At 42.9% G+C, this 24,101-nt stretch overlaps 2 long non-coding RNA genes across 2 annotated transcripts in view; one reads left to right on the top strand and one right to left on the bottom strand.

The window, feature by feature from the left end:
• Nucleotides 1-8,786, top strand: part of LOC142834334 (uncharacterized) — a 58,460-nt gene extending 49,674 nt beyond the window's left edge. The window contains exons 2-3 of the long non-coding RNA XR_012907555.1: nt 8,579-8,643; nt 8,730-8,786. This is a non-coding gene — a long non-coding RNA (uncharacterized LOC142834334). The remainder of the gene's footprint in view (nt 1-8,578; nt 8,644-8,729) is intronic.
• Nucleotides 8,787-15,783: 6,997 nt separating this feature from the next.
• LOC142834335 (uncharacterized) lies at nt 15,784-22,505 on the bottom strand. The gene is made up of 3 exons (XR_012907556.1): nt 22,467-22,505; nt 21,741-21,805; nt 15,784-16,323 (listed from the first exon to the last, which is right to left on the bottom strand). It is a non-coding gene; the product is annotated as an uncharacterized LOC142834335 (long non-coding RNA).
• Between the last annotated feature and the right edge of the window lie 1,596 nt (nt 22,506-24,101).

The following is a 24,101-nucleotide window of genomic DNA, read 5'->3' as shown; positions in this document are numbered from 1 at the left end:
AAAACAATGTGGTATTGGCATAAAAAAGAGAGAAGTCGACCAATGGAATCGTACAGAAGACCCGGATTTTAACCCACAAACCTATGAACACCTCATTTTTGATAAAGGAGCTAAAAGCATACAATGGAAGAAAGAAAGCATCTTCAACAAATGGTGCTGGCACAACTGGATGTCAACCTGTAGAAGAATGAAAATAGACCCATATCTATCACCATGCACAAAACTCAAGTTCAAATGAATTAAAAACCTCAATATCAGTCTGAACACACTGAACCTGATAGAATAGAAAGTGGGAAGTACACTACAACATATGGGCACAGGCGATCGCTTCCTATGTGTAACCCCAGCGACACAGACATTAAGGGAAACATTGAATAAATGGGACCTCCTGAAACTGAGAAGCTTCTGTAAAGCAAAGGACACTGTCACTAAGACAAAAAGGCAACCTACTGACTGGGAGAATATCGTCACCAACCCTGCAACAGACAAAGGTCTGATCTCCAAAATATATAAAGAACTCAAGAAACTAGACTTTAAAATGCTAATTAATCCAATTAAAAATGGGGCACGGAACTGAACAGAGAATTCTTAACAGAAGAAGTTCAAATGGCCAAAAGACACTTAAGATCATGCTCTACATCCTTAGCAATCAGGGAAATGCAAATCAAAACAACTTTGAGATATCATCTTACGCCTGTCAGAATGGCTAAAATCAAAAACACCAATGATAGCCTTTGCTGGAGAGGTTGTGGAGGAAGAGGTACCCTCATCCATTGCTGGTGGGAATGCAAACTCGTGCAACCACTTTAGAAAGCAGTGGGGCGGTTTCTCAGGAAATTCGGGATCAACCTACCCCTGGACCCAGCAATACCACTCTTGGAAATATACCCAAGAGATACCCAATCATATGACAAAAGCATTTGTTCAACTATGTTCATAGCAGCATTATTTGTTATAGCCAGAACCTGGAAACAACCTAAATGCCCTTCAATGGAAGAATGGTAAAAAACAATGACTTCTCGAATTTTGCATGCAAATGGATGGAAATAGAAAACACTATCCTGAGTGAGGTATCCCAGACCCAAAAAGAGGAACATGGGATGTACTTACTCATAATTGGTTTCTAGCCACAAATAATGGTCATTGAGTCTATAATCTGTTATCCTAAAGAAGCTAAATAAGAAGGTGAACCCAGGGGCTGGAGAGATGGCTCAGTGGTTAAGAGCATTGCGTGCTCTTCCAAGAGGACCCGAGTTCAATTCCCAGCAACCACATGGTGGCTCACAACCATCTGTAATGAGGTCTGGTGTCCTCTTCTGGCCTACAGACATATATGCAAACAGAATAGTGTGTCCATAATAAATAAATAAATATTTTTTTAAAAAAAGGTGAACCCCCCCCCCAAAAAAAAGGTGAACCCAAAGAAAAACATATAGTTGTTATCCTGGGTATGGGAAGTAGACAAGATTGCCGGGAAAAAAAAATGGGAACTTGGGGGTGGGGTGGGATGGGGATAGGGGAAGATGGGGAGAGAAAAGTAAGAAGGGTAGAATGGGGGGAACTTGGGGAAATGGAATGATTGGGAGAACGGAAGGTTGGATATAGGAGCAGGGAATCACATAACTTAATTAAGGGAGCCATCTTAGGGTTGGCAAGAAACTTGAACCCAGAGGGATTCCCAGGTGCCCAGGGCGATGTCCCCAGTTAGCTCCTTGGGCAGCTGAGTATAGGGAACCTGAAATGACCCTATCCTATAGCCATACTGATGAATATCTTGCATATCACCATAGAACCTTCATCTGGCAATGGATGGAGATAGAGACAGAGACCCACACTGGAGCACTGGACTGAGCTCCCAAGGTCCCAATGAGGAGCAGAAGGAGGGAGAACATGAGCAAGGAAGTCAGGACCACGAGGGTGCACCCACCCACTGAGACAGTGGGGCTGATCTATTGGGAGCTCACCAAGGCCAGCTGGACTGTGACTGAAAAAGCATGGGATAAAACCGGACTCTTTGAACATGGCGGACAATGAGGGCTGATGAGAAGCCAAAGACAATGGCACTGGGTTTTGATCCTACTCCATGTTCTGGCTTTGTGGGAGCCTAGCCAGTATGGATGTTCACCTTCCTAGACCTGGATGGAGTGGGGAGGACCTTGGACTTTCCACAGGGCAGGGAACCCTGACTGCTCTTTGGACTGGAGAGGGAGGGGGAGAGGAGTGGGGGGAGGAGGAGAAGAGTTGGAGGAGGGGGAGGGAAATGGGAGGCAGGGAGGAGGTGGGAATTTTTTTTTTCATTCAATAAAAAAAAAAGAAATACAAACAAAGAAAGCCTTTTTTAAAAAGCCCCAAACTGGGAAGAAAAAAAAAAAAACCATTGCCATTGTTCTTAAAATCTATTCAGCCAACACAATTCTTTTAATTGGAAATTTTAATCTTTTTCTGAAAAGTTTCTGTTCTGGACTCTAACGCTAGTCTACTACAACCTTGCTTGTATAATTGACTTGGCTTAGATCTTTTGTTTTTAGAATTTCTTGCCTTGGATTTTTGAAAGCTTGAATATAGCTTAACTTTGACAAGACTATATCAGTTTAATCTAAACGGAGTCTTTTGAATTTATTATACTTAAATACCAATGTATTTCTCAACATTTGGAAGGATTTAAGCTATTATTTAACTAGACTTATTTATTTATCTAATTTTTATGTGTATGTGTGTGGCACATGCATGTCATTATGTGTGGGGAGGTCAGAGCACAACTTCCAGGGTCAGTTCTCTCCTATTAGATGGGTTAACTTCCAGGGTCAGTTCTCTCCTATTAGATGGGTTAACTTCCAGGGTCAGTTCTCTCCTATTAGATGGGTTAACTTACAGGGTCAGTTCTCTCCTATTAGATGGGTTAACTTACAGGGTCAGTTCTCTCCTATTAGATGGGTTCCCGAGGTGAAACTCATGCCATCAACACGGAAGCAGGAATCTCTAAACACTAAGCCACCTCACCAGCCCCCACAAAGTAGGTTTCTTTTCATTTTGTAACTCCTACAATGCACATATTTTTATCTATAGAATTTTGTTCAGCTTATATTCTTTATTCTTTGTCTTTTTCCTATTTCTTCCTCTCTCTGTCTCTCTCTCTCTCTTTCCTAGTTCGGTTATTTTAAAATCCTGTCTTCAAGCTCTGAATTCTTCCTTCTGCATGATGTAATCTGCTATTGAAACTCTCAGTAGTATTTTTATTTCATTTCTTGAGTCCTCTGTGGTGTTTTTTTGGTTATTTTTCTTCCCTTTTTATTTAAAAAATAATTTTCATTTTACATACCAACCCCAATTCTCCTTCTACCCTTCTCTCACTATCCCACCTGTCTCCCATCTCACCCCCCATCTACTCCTCAGAGCGGGTAAGGCCTCACTTGGGGAGTCAAGAAGTCTGGCATACCCAGTTAAGGCTGGACCAAGCCCCCCCTCCATATCCAGACTCTTTGGTTCTTTTTATGATCTGTATTTCTTTTTATAATTTCCCATTCAAGTGATGGATTTTTTGGTTTGTTTTTAATAAAGTCTGTATTCTTCCACATATTTTGAAGTTTCCTTAGAATGATATTATGTGTTTTTTCTTAAGGTATTCCATTTATTTCTTTTGTTACAATTACTGGGGAAACATTCTATATTATGTTAACTGTGTCTTCATTGTCATTGCTGTGTGTGGTTAACTACTTCCCTCTGCTGCTTTGGTTAGAGAGTGGTTTTTTCTTCTTCCAGAGACTCTCTTCTGTAAAGGCACCTAGGGTATCAATAGGGTAGCAACACTGGTTTTAGTTCTAGCATTATGGTCTCCATGATGTTTCTTCACTTACTATATCAATATTGAGGATACCTGTGTGTGTGTGTTTCAGTGGTCTACCCACAGGTATTTGCGGGCTCTTCCTGACGACAGGTCCTCTTAGGAAGTTAGTCTCTATAGCTGTGAAGACAAAGCATGTTCTTGTGTCTGAAGATGGGTAGGTTACAATTTATTTTCTGTTGTTTACACCAGCTAGGGTTGGTTTATTGAACACAGGAAAGCAAGGCATGATAGCACAGCACTGGAAAGGAGGATGCTAGCCAGTTTCTGAGAACCTCAAGGGACAAGGCTGCTGAAAGATCACAAAGGCACATCATTGAGTGCATAGTAGTGAAAAAGGCCATGTATCAGTGTCTGGAGGCTTTGTGCACCAGGACCCTCTGGAGGTTTTTCAGGACAGGGTTTCTCTGTGTAGTCCTTGATGTTCTGGAGCTCTCTTTGTAGACCAGGCTGGTCTCATGTAGATCCACTTGCCTCTGCCTCCCGAGCGCTGGCAGTCAAGGTTTACATTACCTTGTCCAATCTCTGTAAGTTCTGATCAGACAACACAGCAAGCCTGGCAGCAGGAATGTGGTACTCTTCAGTGTCTGTGCTGTCTGTGCATGGCCCCAGGGACAGACCTGACTGGGGTGTTGAAGGAATGAAGAAATGACAAACACATATACAGAGACACAGACACACAGGCATAGCTGGGATTCAGTGGACTGGAGTCTCTGGTGGAGAAGCTGAATTTCTGGTTCACAAGCTCAGTGTGTTTGTTTATATGGTTGAACAGAGAGGCAGGGTTTTTCACACAATCAAGGGGGCAGGTTTAATTAATCATGGTAGTCAAAGATGTTTTAGGTGAGCTTTCTTCATGCTCTTCAGGGGGAGAAAGACATTATGGATGCTTTCTGCACACGCTACCAATATTTGTACATGGACCAGAGGAGGCTTGCTGTTTTTCTGAGCCTCACCTCAGGAAAGTGAAGCTTTGCCATTTTCCTACAGCTTTGAGGCCAGGCTCCTTGATATGGCCTTGCCCATGTCAACAACACACATTCACTCAAGGTTTCATCTATTCAGGGCTTTTTCCACTCCCCACAATTGTCTGAGGACCACGCAGGGCTAAGGTATAATAGCAGGTTCAGCTAGGAGAACAGCTAATGTTCATTGTTTGCACACTGTTTCTTCATGGGGACTTACTCGCTGAATTGATCAGGGCTGGCTGCCCAGGTACTCCTAGGGATTCTGGTGGGAGGAAAGGGCCTCTAAGCTGTTTCCTATGGCCTTGGTAGGGCAGACTGTTTTGTGGAAATTTAGGAAGTTGATTGGTGCTGATTGGCTACATTGTGGGATTCTTGGGGAAATGGTGGAGCTCAAGATGGTGTCCTGCAGGAGAAGTCTGAGTGGTGGCTGTGCCCGAGTTAATGCTGTAGTGTGAGATTACCTGAGAGCACTGCGAACTGGGCTCTGGCTTCTCTAAGAGCAAGTGTTTTAGATGCTTGTGTGTTGGACAGGAAGTGCTCAATGCATTCACTTTGACGTGAAGCTTAGGTTTGATCTCATGTGAGGAACTATAACAGTAGATATTGTGTCCACCTTTACTAGGACTTTGTGTCCCTCTCTGCAAGAACATCTTGGGTCTCTGGGCTCTGTGAGATGTTTGTTTCTACCCTCATGCACGATACCAGTTGAATACAGCTTGATTCACTTGTCTTTGGCAATGTTATAGAGGGAAACAAGACAGATACATCTAGTCAGCTGTTTTGCTCGTGATTTCCCACTGAGCACTTACTGTGTGCCAGGCAAGGTGGTAGGGAGTGTGCACATAACAGAGAGAGACACCAACCTTGGCTTGAAAGAACTCAGTATTGTTCACAGATTTTCAAGAAGTATGGTGACTTTACCCCTGCCCCTGCCCTTATTTTAGTGATGAGAAACTGTAAACAGAGAGGCCAAGTGATATTGTAAAAAGGAAATCAATCACTGAGAGTCAATGGTGAGGTCACCTTCCCTATTGGAATACAAGACTCCCTCCCGAGAAGCTGCTGACATGCTTCCAAGTGTTTTCTCTTTTATCTTCCCTAACAATAAGGGATTGATTTCTCAACCCACAGGACCAAAGGTCCTTTCTCTTTCTCTTAAATCCTATGCCCTGTCAAAACTAGAGCAAAGGGGAATGCAACAATTTACCCTCCCATCTCACTGGACTTGATCCTAGTTTCATGACTGCTCTTGGTATCTACATGGTGCTCTTCCCCTCTGACCTCGGACTGTTGGATGGTGACCTTTTCACTGTTTTGCTCAAGAACCTATCTTTTTCACGCCTAAAATGAGGCAATAGATTGGAAAAGTTTTGGAGTTTGAACCTGACACTCGTTGCAGTTGTGTCTTTTTTCTTAAAAATTATTTATGAGTTCTTTGAGAATTTTATATAATGTAATTTGATCATATTCATCCCCTCTCCAAGTTCCTCCCAAATCTGTGCCCCACTTCCCTAATACTCCTCTCTGTGTCTTCAATCTTCCACCCCAATCCTGTCAAGTTCCATTTGTGCTGCCCGTGTGCTCCTGGGTGCGTGGCCATTCACTGCAGCAGGTTGACTTACCTGGGTTTGACCCTGTTCTCTACATCTTTGCCAGAATTTGTTGCCAGTTGTTTTCTTGATCTCAGCCATTCTGTCTGGCATTAGATGAGTCTCAAAGTTAGCATTTCCCTAATTGCTCAGAATGTGGAAGAATCTTAAAAGACATTTTCTGGAAGTTTTATTTCTGCTTTTGAGAACTCACTTTTGAGATCCATAGCCTATTCCTAAATTATATTTTAGAGTATAATTACATCATTTCCCCCTTTCGTTCCTTTTCTTTGTCCTTTCCATAAATCCCCGTTCTTTCTAATTCTTTTCCTCTTTTCCTTCATTTGTTATAACACGCCCATACATACTGCATTTATATTTATATGCATGTATGTCTGATCCTAAATACATCAATTATAACTAATCAGTCCATATAATGTCACATGTGTGGATGTTTGGGGGCTGACTATTTGGAATTTATTTTTTATTTGATGTGCTCTTTCTTGTCCTCAGCATTCCTTAGTGGCCTATAGTTTAGTGTATCGGGCTGAGTTCTCAGGTGTGTTTCCTCTCCACATTACCAAGGTTTTTTTTTTTTTTTTGTTATCCTTGGAGGAGGACTTTCTACTATCAGTTATCTAAACCAATGTAATTTCTATCTGTATTGTAAATACTCATCCTTATAACCATAGACAAATTTCACTCCCATCTCTTAGCAAATCTTCTTCTTCCTTCTCCACCTTGCCTCCTTTTCCTTCTTTTGTTTTTCTCTTTCATTCTCTTCTCCTCCTCCTTCTTCTGTTGTTTTTCCTTTCCTTCTCATCATCTTCTTCTCCAACAGACAGATACTCTGCTAAAGTTCAGAGAATAAGTGATTATGGGGTTCTTAGCCCCCATTAGTACATATACAACTCAACCTACAAACCTAAGTCTTAGGGAACATCATAGAAGTGGTCATGGAGAAAAGAGTGTAAGAGTCAGAAGACCAGATGCCTGCTGTTAGGGAACATCTTCTAGATAGAGCAGGAAAGTTGTATCCATGAAACCTCAACAATATAGTTACCCAAACATGACCTGCATAATCACAACACCAGTCAATATGTCAACATGGATGTGGAAAATGCCACAAGAATTCCTCACTAGCTGAAGTGCTTGAGGCTTTGTGTGCAGAACCCTGGGCTCAAGAGCCAGCCTCACAGAGTATGAGTAAACCTTCCTCTGTGCCCACACCTCCACTTTCTCTTCTGTAAAGTAGGGCCAGTTGTGTAAAGAGAGTATAAAAATTCATTTTTTTCTCTGGATTTCAGGGTGGTTATGTTGATTCACCTTTCTATGAATTGAAGTAGCAAGAACTATTATTTTGTCTTCCAAAAGAATCCAACATGGTATTCCTTTGAAGCAGCAATTTTGATAGTTGGGCTTTCTTTTTGACTGTTTGTGAAACAGAACCCAGGCATGGCTAATCATTGGGTATAGTTGCTTTATTGTTCTTGTAGAAGGAGTTCTTTTAACTTGAAATATTTCTTTTTCTTCTGTTAAAACCATATCAAAACATTCTACTATGGTACTACTTTACAAGTACATTGTAACTATGAGCATAAAAATGAAAACAGAGTGGGAAAGATGTTTTTCATAGTTGTTGTCAGAATTAAAAAGAGAGAACGATCGTCAGGGTTTTCAAACACCCTGTGCCGACTCTGACTGCACCCTGGACAACTCCAGGAGATGATTCACGTAGACTACGATGTAGCACATATGCACTCTGTGCTGAGGCTTCATAAAAATGTTCAGACCTGAGCCTGACATGCAGTAGGCATCAAATGAAGGTTATCTCATTATTATTCATAGCATAATAAATTCCTGAGAGCTAGTCAACTGGGAGTCAAAAGGGTACAATAAACAGCTGCTGCCTATATGACTTCATGGTGGCCTGCGTTCACTGTTCTTGTTTCTATTCCACAGATGTCTGGGTTAGACACTGTTCTCAGTACCTGGCTACTGGAGCTGTTGATCATTATGTTTAAAATACTTTGAATGTGATCAAGAGCTCAGTATCACTGTCAGTACACAGACAGCGGCTAGTGTCCCAGATAGGGGCACATCAGGGGATTCAGGCCTAATGTGGAGGTGAGTGTGGCTGCCTCATGACCCCTTGTCATCAGCCTCTTTTCTGCTCACAGGCAGCCTGATCTCCATGCACATCTATGCCCTCCACAGGAACAGCGCTGTGTGGCCTGACCCAGAGGTACTGCATTTCTGGTCTTGGAGGGCAAACAGGGTGTGGGCTGAGGGGTTTACTCTGCCAGGATTTAAGAAAGTCCTATCTCGTAGATCTTTGACCCATTGTGTTTTTCTCCTGAGAATGTGTCAGGACGCCACCCCTTTGCCTACATGCCTTTCTCTGCAGGCCCCAGGAAGGGAGAGGAACAACATTCTCAGTCCCTCAAGGCTGAGAGTGCAAAATTAAAGGCCATACTGGGGAGACATCGTTATGGAGTGCTCTATGACAATGGGGGCTTTGGGTGGGTTTTCTTCTTCCTGGAAAATTAGTGGGGTAGTGTTCCATTTTGTGAAAGAGTGCAAACTCCCAATGGGACTGAAAGACTCCCGGAGTGGGGAGATTCTCACTCAAGTCTTGGGATAACACGACCCCCCAGGAACTCACAGGAGACCTCCTTACTGCAATCACATGGGGTTTATTGACAGTACAGAAAACAGTGCACTGGGGTCTAAATTCATTTCCCGTGCAGGGGTAGAGCGTTTGATCCCTAGTAGCTGGGAGAAGGGATATTAAAGGGAAGAAACCATCCAAAGGGGGTAGGGAGTGCATCACTGGAAAATTCTGAAAATACCAGTGATCATCGAAAAATTCCCAAAATACCAGTGATAATCACAAGGCGGTAACTCCCTGTTTCTCAAGGTTATAATCTAACTTTATCTTCAGCTAGTTCCTGAATCAGAGTCACTGAACCGGTTAATCTAGATTTTTGATTCTTCTTTCCCTGCTTAGATTTTTGGCTCTATTTTTTCTGCTAAAGGGGTCTGGATTTAACCGGGTCTTTTAGGATAATTCCCAGTGGGACCCTTCACCATGCTCCTAAGATTTGCTCTTTAATCCTAGGCTAACAAATAAATCATTCACTATAATGAATTCAAAAATAGTTATGATTTTTTTGTGGGTCTCTAAGAACACTAGGTAGCCAACAGCTCGATGTCTCTTTGTGCTGCTTGCTGCAGGATCTGCACGGGGCTGCAGTTTGACTTGGGCAAGATGAAGGTGGTCACAGCCCTGTGTTTGCTGTGCTTTGAATTCTCTCTGGATCCCTCAGAGCTGTCCATCAATATTCCCCAGCTGGTCCTCTGCTCCAAAAATGGCATCCACCTCCACCTGAACTCACCGGTCTCTGGGAAACAGGCCTTTGGAGATCACGGCTTAGACAGCACAGGCTGTGGCTTTTCCTGGGACATTGCTCTCCTAGATTGAGTGTGGAGTCATCATGGATCCCAGCTTTGGGGGCCTAAAGATGTGAAAGCATTGGGACTGACAGTCTCATGGAAGGCAGTCCCTTGTAGACACGTGTGTCTAATGACTCAGTGCCTGGACTCTGGAGCTCATTTCTTCATTCTATAAACATTTTTTGAACATCTAGCTGTCTCTGGAAACTTCATTTCTTTCTCATAACTCTGTGTTTTTCTAAAAGAAACAAGCAAAAATTCAGAACCATACATTTCAGGCCTTGGAAAACCTTAGTGAAGACAATGGCAGTGTTGTCTTGAGATCTGTGGAGGAGGGATGTGAAGGACGGGTGGCTGGATAGAATGTGGTCCTTCATTAATGTGCATGTCTTTAACTGCCTTTGTGTGTATTTGGAATATAATGAAAAAAGAAAAGTTGATTCAACTAAATCTGTACAAAATAAAGACTAATTGTAAAAGCAAACTCCCACCACCAATGTGACAGAACATGAGCAGTGTCTCTACTGGTGTGACGACTTCCTTGGGACGTCTCTGTGGGACCTTTGTCCTTCCTAACAGTGGTGTCTCATAGTCACACAGTGCTCTGGCCTTCACAGTATTGCTAGGGAAGGAGCTGCAGTAGCGTTAAGGTGAGATCCTGAGAGAAAGAAAACTCCTTTTCCACAAGACATGACTGTGCAAAGAAGGACTTTTGGGGTGGAGGTCAGGGTGGGGCCCATGTGATAACTGAGTGTCTTTCCCTGGCAGTCCCTGCAGCAGCAGCTTGTTGGCTGTGGGTACCAATATCTCCAGGATTCAAGGTCTAAGGTTGGTAGGAGGTTCCAATCCAGGAGTTAACCCCAGTGGGGCAGAGGTCAGGGTGGGGCCCACGTGATGACTGATTAGTATTTCCCTGGGAGTTCAAGGTCTAAGGTCAGTAAGAGGTTCCAATCAAGGAATTAGCCCCATAGGGAAGGGGCAGCACTAGAAAGTAGGATCACAGGTAGGAGCTAGGAATTCTGTACCTGGGACTTGGTGAAGTTTCTAGGGCAACTGTACTCAACAGGGATGCAGGTGGGTTTTTTGGATGACCCATTCACGGTATTAGCCTAAAACCCTCAGAAAACACAGATTATTTTATATTACTATTCATAACAGTAGCAATATTACAGGTATAAAGTTGCAAAATTACAGCTATGAAGTGGCAGTGAAAATAATTTTATGATGGGGGTCACCACAACATGAGGAACTGTATTGAAGTGTTACAACATTGGGAAGGTTAAGAACCACTGCTCTAGGGTGTCCTGGATTATGTGGCATATACTTTCTCCCTACCAAAGATTCTTTCCCTCTTGTAAGAAGGTTACATCTTGACAGATCTTCCTCGGGATTCCTGTTAACAACTGTTAATCCCCATCAAGAACTAGATATTCTTGTATACTTGAAGCTTAATGAGAAGTTCCCATGTTACTGCACCTGTTGGTTATGAGCCCTAAGGCAGCTGCCTTGCCTTTTGTCCTAGCACCAGATAGACCTCTCTGAACAAATGTAGTAAGGATTCTGAAGCTATCACTCAGTGCCGATTCTACAGTCATAATCACCATGGCCTCTGGGTGGCACCTGAATCTAAATTATATTATTTTAGATCATAGGTGTTTTAGCCATTGTGAGGTCTGGATAGGATGGAGGCATCCCTTCTCTGATAAGAGAAAGCTTTGACTGCATTTTAATACTAAGGTAAGGATCCTGAGGGACATTGATCTAGGAGGAACTTTAGCCGAGGCTTCCTGACTCTGATGTCTTTTGTTCAAAACTCCATCATTAATGTCAGCTCTCCTTTATTGTAGGAATCAATTAGAATAAAGCCAAGACCTCTGAATCTGATATGTGTACGTGTGTGTGTGCCTGTGTGTGTGTGCGCGCGCGTGTGTGCGTGTATTGGAACCTCCTGGGTGAGTTGAGTGGACACTGGAACTGGTGGCCATCACAGATGACCACAGATTCATCTTTCTGACTTTTCCTTTTTTAAAAAAATTATGGTTTATTTAACTTTATTTTATGTGTGTTGGTGTGAAGGTGTCAGATCCCCAGCAACTGGATCTTCAGACAGTTGTGAGCTGCCATGTGAGTGCTGGGAATTGAACCCGGGTTCTCTGGAATAGCAGTCAGTGCTCTTAACCACGGAGCCATCTGTCCAGCCCCCATCTTTCTGACTTTTCAAACACACCCGAGGCTCCCTATTCTTGGGCATGCAATGTGTGGGTGGAATGTGCTGTGGGTGTGCAGAGAGCGCTGGCATGAATGTCACTTTGCATGCATCACGCAGGGGAATGCTCAGGACTGTGAACTCAGCCAGTCTTGCTCATTGCTTCCAGGCAGTAGAATCGCTTTCTGGTCACACATTTCATCCCGTTTGGAATCCTGTGGTTAGAGTGTGTGCCCTCGGCTGGGTACCCAGCATTCTGTTCTGAGCTTTCACTTTCCTTTGTTCTCTCAGCATGGCCAGCTTGAGATTTTCTGTACTGCTTGGTCATTCTGAGTACAACGATTTGGGCTCATGTTCCTGCCCAGCTCTCCCCTTGGTCAGGTACTGAGTATCCAGTCTGACCTCTCCTGCAGTTTCTCAGAACTGGCCTGCTATAGCCTAGAAAAGTGGTAGGATGGGAAAGAGGTCCTGGTTGCAGACAGTGGCTTCCAGGAAAGCCCATTCTAAGAAACAGAACATGGTATAGCAGGTAAATCTGTCCATGGCATCACAGATCCTGATACTCGAGCAGTTTGAATATGGAAACATGGCAAACATTGTGTATGACACTGGGAACTTTATTGTCCACAATGGGGAGGAAGGAGAAACTTGTGTGAAGACAGTCAGGTAGAGAGAGACTATGCAGGAGAAATGTAGAGAAACTGAAAAGGTGACAGTCATGTAAAGACCATGCCAGGCTTCACAATGATGTTCAAGCCCTAAGTTTGGAGCCCATGAATTTTCCTCATGAATGTTCGTTCAAAAGGGCTTCATATGTGGATTGAGAAATATAGTAAGCTGGTAAAATTATTTTGGATTTTTTTTAGTGGGCTTGATGATGTCACAAAAGTCTTTGTAAAAAGGAAAGACATTAGAAGAGAGTATTTTGGGAAATGCTGGCTTTAAAGCAGGGTGACAGTCCAGTGACATGGAATGATGGTTTATACTGAAAGGGGGAGGAGAAGGACTCTCCAGAGAACTCTCCAGAATGTTGGTCTCACCAACAACTGGTTTTCTGCAAGTGACACCCATTTCAGACTTCTGAGATCCAGAACTGTAAGATAATGACATTCAGTTATTTCAGACCACCTAGGTTGTGACAATTGGTTATTGGTGTAATGAAGAATCATGTAGGGAAAATAAGACAACAGAAAGGTAAGAGGCAGGAGAGGAGGAGAGAGAAAGGGGGAGAGAGAGAGAAGGAGGAGGAAGAAGAGGAGGAGGAGGAGGAGGAGGAGGAGGAGGAGGAGGAGGAGGAGGAGGAGGAGGAGGAGGAGGACAGGAGGCATGGGAGCAAAGGAGGGAGGAAAGATGAGCAGATAGAAAGTCAATGGTGACGGGAACAGATGACATGAAGACAGGATGTCAGGCAGCATGCTCATAGAATCTGTCCTTGTCCCTACCAGATTTAGTGGATCTTCTTGAGATGCAGGTGGATCCCATTCTTGGGTATTAACACAAGTCATATTAAGGGGATGGGCACCCGGGTGCAATCTGGCAGCAGCTCAAAGCGGAGTAGGGTCAGGGCCACAACCACCTTCAGCTCATCAATAGCAAATTGTTTCCCAATGCAGTTCCTGGGTCAGAAAGGGACAATGAAACTCAATGACTTCTGACCTGAGCATGAGAGGCCCCTGAAATAGCCCAGAACAGCATTCAGGGGCTACCTTCACAGGTCCACTCTAACCTCTGTCATTTCAGGCCATGCCCACTTCTTCCCCAGGCTGTGGCTCTCCTGACTTTTGATTCAGCCTCTGTGTATTTCAAGGCTACTTTGACCCTTCATAACTTCAAAAGAGTTATGAAGTCTGTGAGGCCAGTATTCTAAGCATTAGAGCTCAAACTAGTAAATTATTTACGAAGTTAATCATTGCTTAGTTTATTCCATCCAGGTGGACCTCAGGCATGGCTTCCAAGGAGAGGAGTCAGATTTCAGTAGCAAAGTTTCTAAGGGGGACTGTGTTGTGAATCTTCAATTGGCTTCCCCTCTGGCTCCTATTTAGGGTACCTCTGCCTCCTTAATCAGCACCTGTAGCCATCTAACTATATTTCAGAAATGTCCCTTGTTCCTGCTTCAGTTTTCTTTCCTGGATTTCCCTGTTCTCCCTGACTCCACCTCCAAAATGATCCTCTGTACCTCCATCAGATGTCTAGCTGCAGCCATACCCGTGACTGGCTGGTGCCCTCATCTCTTTTCTGCCCATCTCACCTTCTACTTCAGATCAAGTTTTCGATGTCCTTGAAAATGTCTCCTCCCCACTCAGGCTCCATATTCCGAAAGGTCAGGAATGAGCAGCTGGCTCTCATTCATTCACATGTTCTCATATGTTAGGGGCAGGACTGTAATTTGATATTTTTATCCTGTGAATTTAACTTTAGCATCCAGCTTTTCAAGTTTCAGGGTTCTTATGTGTCATGCCTTTTTTCCATATCTTAGTCAGTCCAAGCATCCTTCCTGAGAATCACTGTGGAAAGTGATATGTTTGCTTGGATGTCAGTCCTGGACAACTGTCCAGCCAGAGACTTGTGTTACAGAAAGTCTTTTAAGGGAAAACTTTATTCCACGTCCATGGCTTCCACCTGTGCAATCTCTCCCACTCAATCAGAGAATCAGTGCCAATGTGCACATTCCTCTTGTAATTGCTGAAGGCCACACTTGAAAGATAATATATATTCCTTAAAGTCACACTTTGAGGCTGTGTGGTCTGTCTGCAGACAAAAAGCCTTAAAGTGGAGGAGAATAAAACATTTCTGAGAAAATCCTCTGTTTTATACAAAGCATATAGGATTATTAAGATTAATGGTGAGTGAAATATAAAACACTCTTGAAATAGTTACTGAACCAGTTGAAGGCTTTCCGATGGCTTCTAGTAAAATTCTCAAGTCTCCCATGGGACCTGACTCACTGTTAGCTTTTTAAAAATGTCTTAATTTTTTTATAGATTTTTATTGAGCTCTACGTTTTTCTCTGCTCCTCTCCCCTCCCCTTCAACCCTCTCCCAAAGTCCTCATGCTCCCAATTTACTCAGGAGATCTTGTCTTTTTCTACTTCCCATGTTAGCTTTAAAAGACAAAGCAGAAGCAGGTTTTTCTGAGCCTGTTTTTCATAGGCTCAGAATCCATGAATTCCTCATGTGGCAAATCAGATTTCACAGAGCAGGCTACAAGCCAGTTGTTTTCCCAACATAGGCTGTCTAGCATTGATGTACTTGAGGTTGAATGCTCCTCCCTGCAACTCACATCAAATCATGTCACTATTATAGAAGACAGAAAGAGTCTTGGGTAACTCAGCTTAAGTTGTAATGAAGCATGTTGCTGCTGTCATTTTTTGAGACATTCTTAGTCTTGCCGGGAGTTCATAATCCCCCAGCCTCAAAAAGTACATGCCACTACACGTTGCTTTGGTCATAATCTTTGTAATTTCCATTGTATTTAATTCCATTTTTATTCCTTAAGTTCAAGTGAATTATATTTTAGTGCCAAGTAAAAATGGCTGTTTTAAATTTAAAATAAATTACTAAAGCATTCTTATGTGCCAGGTTCTATATTAGATAAAAACATGAGAATGAATGATATTCTCCTACCCCTTCCTCCAACTCAAAACGTTATTCCACAAAGACAAATATATCTGTAGTCAAAATAAGTTCTTCCTCAATTCTTTCATTTTTTCATTGAGTGGTTTGAGAAATGCGTTGTTTCTAACATCATCCCATGCCCTGACTGTGGCATGTCATTAAACATAACACTGATGGGGCCGTGGATGCCCCAGAAGTACACGGAGAGTCACAAAGAAATGAGAGGAGCTGCTCATTGACCTGAGCTTTGGTGCTATGCAGCCTGAGTGGGAGGAGACATTGTCAACACATCAGCAACTTGATCTAAAGTAGGAAGTAGGATGGGCAGAAAATAGATGAGGGCACCAGCCAGTCAAGGGTGTGGCTGCAGCTAGGCATCTGAATATAGTCCTGCCTGATGGAAATACAGAGGATCATTGCTGAGGTAGGGTCAGGGAGACCAGGGAAATCCAGGAAAGAAAACTGAAGCAGGAACAAGGGACATTTCTGAAGTACAGTTTGATGGTTACAGATGCCAATGAATAAGGCAGAGGTACCCTAAGTAGGAGCCAGATGGGACAGCAGATTGAAGATCTCCAACACAGTCCTCCTTAGAAACTTTGCTACTGAAATCTGACTGCACTCCTTGAAAGCCATGCCCGAGATCCACCTGGATGGAAAAAGTAAGCAATGATTAACTTAGTAAATAATTCACAAGTTTGAGCTCTAATGCTTAGAATACTGGCCTAACAGACTTCATAACTCTTTAAGAACTAGGGTCAAAGTAGCCTTGAAATATATAGAGGCTGAATCAAAAGTCAGGAGAGCCACAGCCTGGGGAAGATGTAGGCATGGCCTGTAATGACAGAGGTTAGACTGGACCTGTGAAGGTAGGCCCTGAATGCTGTTCTGGGCTATTTCAGTGACCCCTCCCTGCTCAGGTCAGAAGTCATTGAGTTTCATTGTCCCTTTCTGACCCAGGTACTGCACTGGAAAACAATTTGCTATTGATGAGCTGAAGGTGGTTGTGGCCCTGACCCTACTCCGCTTTGAGCTGCTGCCAGATTGCACCAGGGTGCCCATCCCCCTAATATGACTTGTGTTAAAACACAAGAATGGGATCCACCTGCATCTCAAGAAGATTCACTAAATCTGGTAGGGACAAGGACAGATTCTATGAGCATGCTGCCTGACATCCCATCTTCATGTCATCTGTTCCTGTCACCATCTGGCTTTCTATCTGCTCAGCTTTCCTCTTCTCCGGTTTGCTCCCGTGCTTCCTGCCCCACTCCTCTCTCTCTGTGTGTGTCTCTCTATTTATGTGTGCGTGTACCTCTATCCCTGACTCTATTACTATCTGTTTGTCTGTCTATCTATCTGTCTCTCTTCAACTCTCTATTCTTCCTCTAGATTCTCTATTGTCTTTCTGTTTAATACTACTCGCTTCTGATCCCTAGTCTTCTCTGTCCTCTAGCCTCCTCTCTTTGCCTCTTATCTTTCTGCCATCTTATTTTTTTCCCTCCATGACTTCCTCATTACACAATTAATCAACTGTCACAACATTGGTGGTCTGAAATAATTGGAAGTTATCTTACAGCTCTGTATCTCAGAAGTCTGAAATGGGTGTCCCTTGCAGAAAACCAAGTTGTTAGTATGATGAACCTTCTTCTGGAGAGTTCTATGGAGACTGCTGCACCTTCCCTAGCAAAACTGTGAAGGACAGAGCACTGTGTGACTATGAGACACCACTGTTAGGAAGGACAAATGTCCCACAGAAATGTCCCAAGGAAGACGTCACACCAGTAGAGACACCGCTCATGTTCTGTCACTTTGGTGGTGGGAGTTTGCTTTTATAATTATTCTTAATTTGTACAATTTAATCAATTTTTATTTATATTCATTATATTCCAGATCACACAGAAGCAGATAAAGACATGCACATTAATGAAGGACCACTTTCTATCTAAGCCATCCCTCCTTTGCATCCCTCCTCCACAGATCTCAAGGCAACATTGCCATTGTCTTCACTAAGGTTTTTCAAGGCCTGAAATGTGTGGTTCTGATTGTTTGTTTGTTTGTTTGTTTGTTTTAGAAAGACATAGAGTTATGAGAAAGATGTGAAGCTTCTTGTGACAGCCCAGATGTTCAAAAAATGTTTGTGGAGTGAAGAAATGAGCTCCAGAGTCAAGGCATTGAGTCATTAGACACACGTGTTTACAAGGGACTGCCTTCCATGAGACTGTCAGCCCCAATGATTTCACATCTTTAAGCCCCCTAAAATCTGGGATCCATGATGACACCACACTCAATCTAAAAGGGCAACGTCCCAGGAAAAGCCACAGCCTGTGCTACCCAAGCTGTTTTATCCAAACCTATTTCCCAGATCCCAGTGACTTGAGGAGGAGGTGGATGACATTTTTGGAATGCAGGACCAGCTGGGGAAGTTTGATAGGCAGCTTTGAGAGATCCAGAGAGAATTCAAAGCACAGCAAACAAAGGGCTGTGACGACCTGCATCTCGCTCATGGCAAACTGCTGCCCAATGCAAATCCCGCAGCAAGCAGCAAAACAGGCATCAAGCTGTTGGCTACCAAGCATTCTTAGAGGCCCACAAAAACAGCAGTAAGTATTTGTGGATACAGAATGATTGATTGATTTGTTGGTATGGGCTTAAAATGCAAATCTTAGGAGCATGGTAAAGGGCCCCACTGGGTATTATCCCACTGGTAGTTCTGGCGTGCAGTCTCCCACAGAAGGAAACATCTACCCCACCCATTTCCCTGGAACAGGAAAAAGTAGCAAAAGGCCCTCTTGTCACAGAGTGCTCCATAATGATGCCTCCCTCAATTTTCATTCCCACTCTTGGGCACCTAAGAATGTTGTCCCTCTATCTACCTGGGCCCTGCAGAATAAGGCATGCAGTCAAAGGGATATCATCCTCACACATTCTCAGGAGAAAAGCACATTGGGTCAAAGACCTACGAGATAGGACTTTCTTAAATTGTATTCACTGATGTGGGATTCCCCTCTGTGCTATGAATATGTTTTATTATCTTTGGTTATTAAAGAAGCTGTTAGCTACATCCACAGAAACACAGACAATAGATGACTCACAGCAACAAATCCCAAAGAAGGGGAAAGCACACAAAATAATATCACCAACAACAAAAACTAAAATAACAGGAACTAGCAATCACTGGTCATTAATATTCCTTAATATAAATGGACTCAACTCACCTATAAAAACACAAGCTAAGAGATTGGATAAAAAAAAACAGAATCCATCCTTCTACTGCATACAAGAAACACATGTCAACCTCAAAGGCAGGCATCATCTCAGAGTAAAAGGTTGGGGAAAATTTTCCAATCAAATGGACCTAAGAAACAAGCTAGTGTAGCTATCCTAATATCTAACAAAATAGACTTCTAACTGAAATCAATCAAAAAAGAACATTTCATATTAGTCAGAGTAAAAACACATCAAGAAGAAATATCAATATTTAACATGTATGCCCCAAATACAAGGGCACCCTCATATGTAAAAGAAACACTACTAAAGCATAAATCACACATTAAACCCCACACACTAATAGTAGGGGACTTCAACACCCCACTCTCACCACTGGACAGGTCTGCCAGACAGAAAATTAACAGATAAATAAGGGAACTGGCAGATGTTATGACTCAAATGGACTTAACAAACATCTATAGAACAATCCATGCAAACATAAAAGAATATACCTTCTTCTCAGCACCTCATGGAACCTTCTCAAAACCTGACCAAATACTAGGTTAAAAAAAACCCAAAACAGATACAAAAATATTGGAATAACTCCATGTATTTTATTGGATCACCATGGCTTATAATTAGAATTCAACAGCAATACTAATTTCAGAAAGCCCACAAACAAATGAAAACTAAACGATGCTTGTTGGGGACCCTTCCCCAACTTCCTCTGTTATGGATAACCCTAGGTAGCGCCGCAGAAATCAGAACACAGGGGATGCAGAGTGGGAGATACACTGCATACTTTATCGCAAAGCCAGTACTCTTTTTATAATACTCAAATCACGATTCAAACTAGGATCCCATAATACATGAAAATACTTTCATAGACTAGTAACTTGGTTGCAAATAATTTCAAGAGCTTCATGCCCTAGCTAATCTAAACAAAAAGCTTGGTGTTATGGGAAAAACTCTTTAATATAATATGTAAAAACACCTCATCAGAAGACAAACCACAACCTAATCAGAGCCTTTGAACTACAGTGCACATCTGTGTTCTCAAGGACTGACCATTGGCAAGGCACTCTACTGATGGGAAAGGTTTGCCTCCTCCTGACTTGGTTTGCCAAGCCTGTAAGTGAGAATGCTTTCTCAAGTCACCCCTGCACAGAGTTTCTATGCAGTTCAAACCCGGCCCTCCACACATGCTCACTTGAATCATCAAGGGGTCAAGGAAGAAATAAAGAAAGAAACCAAATACTTCCTAAAATTCAATGAAAATGACCACACAACATACCCAAATTTATGGGACACAATGAAAGCAAAGTTAAGAGAAAAATCCATAGCACTAAATGCCTACATAAAGGAGCTGGAAAAATCCCACGCTAGTGAGTTAACAGACCACCTGAAAACTATAGAACAAAAACAAAACAAAAAAATTCACCCAGGGGAACTAGATGACAGGAAATCAAATTGAGAGCTGAAATAAAAACAAAAAAGACAATACAATGAATCAATGGGCAAAGAGTTGATTCTTTCAGAAAATCAACAAAATAGACAAACCTTTATCCAAACTAACCAAAAGGCAGAGAGAGAATATTCACATTAACGAAATCAGAAATGAAAGGGGGGACATAAGAGCAGACATGGAGGAAATTCAGGGAATGATTAGGACATAGTTCAAAAACCTGTACTCCACGATATTGGAAAACATAAAGGAATCAGACAATTTTCTGGATGAATAACACTTACCAAAATTTAATCAAGACCAGATAAGCAAATTAAATAGACCTACAACTGTTAAAAAATAGAAACATTCAGCAAAAGTCTCCTAACCAAAAAAAGCCCAGGCCAGATGGTTTCAGCTCAGAATTCTACAAGATTTTCAAGAAAGATCTAATACCAATATTCCTCAAATTTTTCCACACAATAGAAACAGAAGAAACATTGCCAAACTATTTTTATGAGGCTACAGTTACCCTGATATCAAAACCACATAAAGACTTTACTAAGAAAGAGAATTACAGATCAATCTCCCTCATGTATCAAATCCAAGAACACATCAAAAAAAAAATCATCCAGTGGAAAATCAAGTCGCTTCATCCCAGAGATGCAGGGATGGTTCAACACATTGCACAGGAGACCACTTTTTAAATATAACCCCAGTAGAACAGACACTGAGAGAAGCAATCAATAAATGAAATTTTACTATGTTAAAGTTAACCCCCCCCCCTTTTCTTTGGTTTTTCGAGACAGGGTTTCTCTGTGGTTTTGGAGCCTGTCCAGGAACTAGCTCTTGTAGACCAGGCTGGTCTCGAACTCACAGAGATCCGCCTGCCTCTGCCTCCCGAGTGCTGAGATTAAAGGTGTGCGCCACCACCGCCCGGCTAAACCCCCCCTTTTTATTTAGACAGAAAAGGGGTGATAATGTGGGATCCCCTCTGAATCCTATGAATATGTTTTATTACCATTGGTTATTAAAGAAGCTGTTTCGGGGAATGGCTTAGTAGAAAGTCAGGCAGGAAATCTGAACAGAGATACAGAGAGAGAGTAGGTGGAGCCAAAGCGATGCCATGTAGCTGCAGGAGAAAGACACCAGCCACCAACCAGAACCTTACTGGTAGACCACAGCCTCATGACAATACACAGATTAAAAGAAATAATCATTTTAAGATGTAAGAGTTAGTTAACAAGAAGCCTAAACTATCGGCCAAATGGTGTTGTAATTAAAATAGTTTCTGTGTTATTATTTGGTTCTAGGCAGCCAAGAAACAAACAAGCAGTTTCTGTCTACTATTACCAAATCCTGAGGTAGCCCCACAGCCCACACCCTGTCTGCCTTCCAAAGCCACAGTTGAGTACCTCTGGGTCAGGCCTCACAGCGCTGTTCTTGTTGAGGGCATAGATGTGCATAGAGATCAGGGTGCCTGTGAGCAGAAAAGACGCTGACAACAAGAGGTCACGAGGCAGCCAGGCTCACCTCCACATTAGGCCTGAATTCCCTGATGTCCCCTATCTGGGACACTAGCCGCTGTCTGTGCACTGAGTGACACTGAGCTCTTGGTCACAAATAAAAGTATTTTAATCACCATAATCAACAGCTCCAGTAGCCGGGTACTGAGAACAGCGTCTAACCCAGACATCTGTGGAACAGAAACAAGAACAGTGGCGGTGGTGGGGAAGAGACAGAAATCTTTAATAAATAAATAAATTTAAAAAAAAAAAGAACAGTGAACCCAAGCCACCACGAAGTCATACAGGCAGCAGCTACTTACTGTAGCCTTTTGACTGTCTATCGCCTGGCTCTCAGAATGTTATTATGCTGTTAATTATAAGAGATACCATTTATTAGGTGCCTACTACATGTCAGGCTTGGGTCTGACCATTTTTATGAAGCCACAACACAGAGCAGATGTAGTAAGGATGGCCCTCTTGTTCATCCTTGCCACCTGGCTAGCTTAGCTCCAAAACAACCACACAGAAATTGTATGAATTAAATTACTACTCTAGCCTCTGATTGCCTAACTCTCACATCTTGATTTAACACATTTCTATTAATTTGTATATTGCCACGTGGCAGTGGCTTACAGGAAAAATTTCAGCATGTCTGACTCTGGTGGCTCCATGGTGTTTCTCTCTGACTATGCTTTCTTCCTCCCAGAATTCAGTTCCATCTTTCCCACCTACCTCCATTCTGCCCTATCAAACCAAGGCAGTTTCTTTATTCATTAACCAATGAAAGCAACACACAAGCATCTAAAACACTTGATTTTAGAGAAGCCAGAGCCCAGTTTGCAGCGCTCTCAGGTAATCTCACACTACTGCATTAACTCAGGCACAGCCACCACTCAGCCCTCTCCTGCAGGACACCATCTTGAGCTCCACCCTTTCTCCAGATTCCCACAATGTAGCCAATCAGCACCAATCAATTTCCTAAATTCCACAAAGCAGCCTGCCCTACCAAGGCCATAGGAAACAGCTTAGAGGCTCTTTCCTTCCATCAGAAGCCCTAGGAGCATCTGGGCAGCCAGCCCCAATCAATTCAGTGAGTAAAGTCCCCATGAAGAAACAGTGTGCAAACAATGAACATTGACTGGTCTCCTAGCTGAGCCTGCTATTGTACCTTAGCTCCTGCATGGTCTTCAGACAATTGTGAGGAGTGGAAAAGACCCAAATAGATGAAGCCTTGAGTGAATGTGTGTTGTTGACACGGGCAAGGCCATGTCAAGGAGCCTGGCCTCAAAACTGTAGGAAAATGGCAAAGCTTCACTTTCCTGAGGTGAATCTCAGAGGAACAGCAAACATCCTCTGTCAGTGTACAGATATTGGTAGTGTGTGCAGAAAGCATCCATCATGTCTTTTTCCCCCGGGAGAGCATGAAGAAATCTCACCTAAAGAATCTTTGACTACCGTGATTAATTAAACCTGCCCTGCCTTGACTGTGTGAAAAACCCTGCCTCTCTGTTCATATAAACAAACACACTGAGCTTGTGAAGGGAACTTCAGCTTCTCCACCAGAGACCCCAGTCCACTGAATCCCAGCTATACTTGTGTGTCTGTGTCTCTGTATATGTGTTTGTCATTTCTTCATTTCCTCAACACCCCAGTCAGGTCTGTCCCTGGAGCCATGCACGGACAGCACAGACACTGAAGAGTACCACATTCCTGCTGCCAGGCTTGCTGTGTTGTCTGATCAGAACTTACAGAGATTGGATAAGGTAATATAAACCTTGACTGCCAGGGCTTGGGAGGCACAGGCAAGTGGATCTACATGAGACCATCCTGGTCTACAAAGAGAGCTCCAGAACATCAAGGACTACACAGAGAAACCCTGTCCTGAAAAAACCCTCCCGAGGGTCCTGGTACACACAGCTGTCAGTCAGTGATACATGGCCTTTTTTTTTTTTACCACTATGCACCTAATGATGTGCCTTTGTGATCTTTCAGCAGCCTCGTCCCTTGAGGCTCTCAGAAATGGACTGCCATCCTCCCTTCCAGGGCTGTGTCATTCATGCCTTGCTTTTTTGGCTTCATCAAATCAGCCCTACCTGGTGTAAACAACAAAAACTAAAATGTGACCTACCCACGCTGAGTCACAAAGGCAGGTGTTGTCCTCACAGCTATGAAGAACTTGCTTCCTAAGGGGACCTGTCAGGAAAAAAAAAAACACAAATACTTGTGGGCTAGTCCACTGAAACACGCACATACACAGGTGTCATCAAT

Source organism: Microtus pennsylvanicus, chromosome 13 (genome assembly GCF_037038515.1).
Source record: "Microtus pennsylvanicus isolate mMicPen1 chromosome 13, mMicPen1.hap1, whole genome shotgun sequence".
In the NCBI taxonomy this organism is placed as follows: domain Eukaryota; kingdom Metazoa; phylum Chordata; class Mammalia; order Rodentia; family Cricetidae; genus Microtus; species Microtus pennsylvanicus.
The sequence above is the reverse complement of the archived record's forward strand: the minus strand, read 5'-3'. Positions and strand labels throughout refer to the sequence as shown.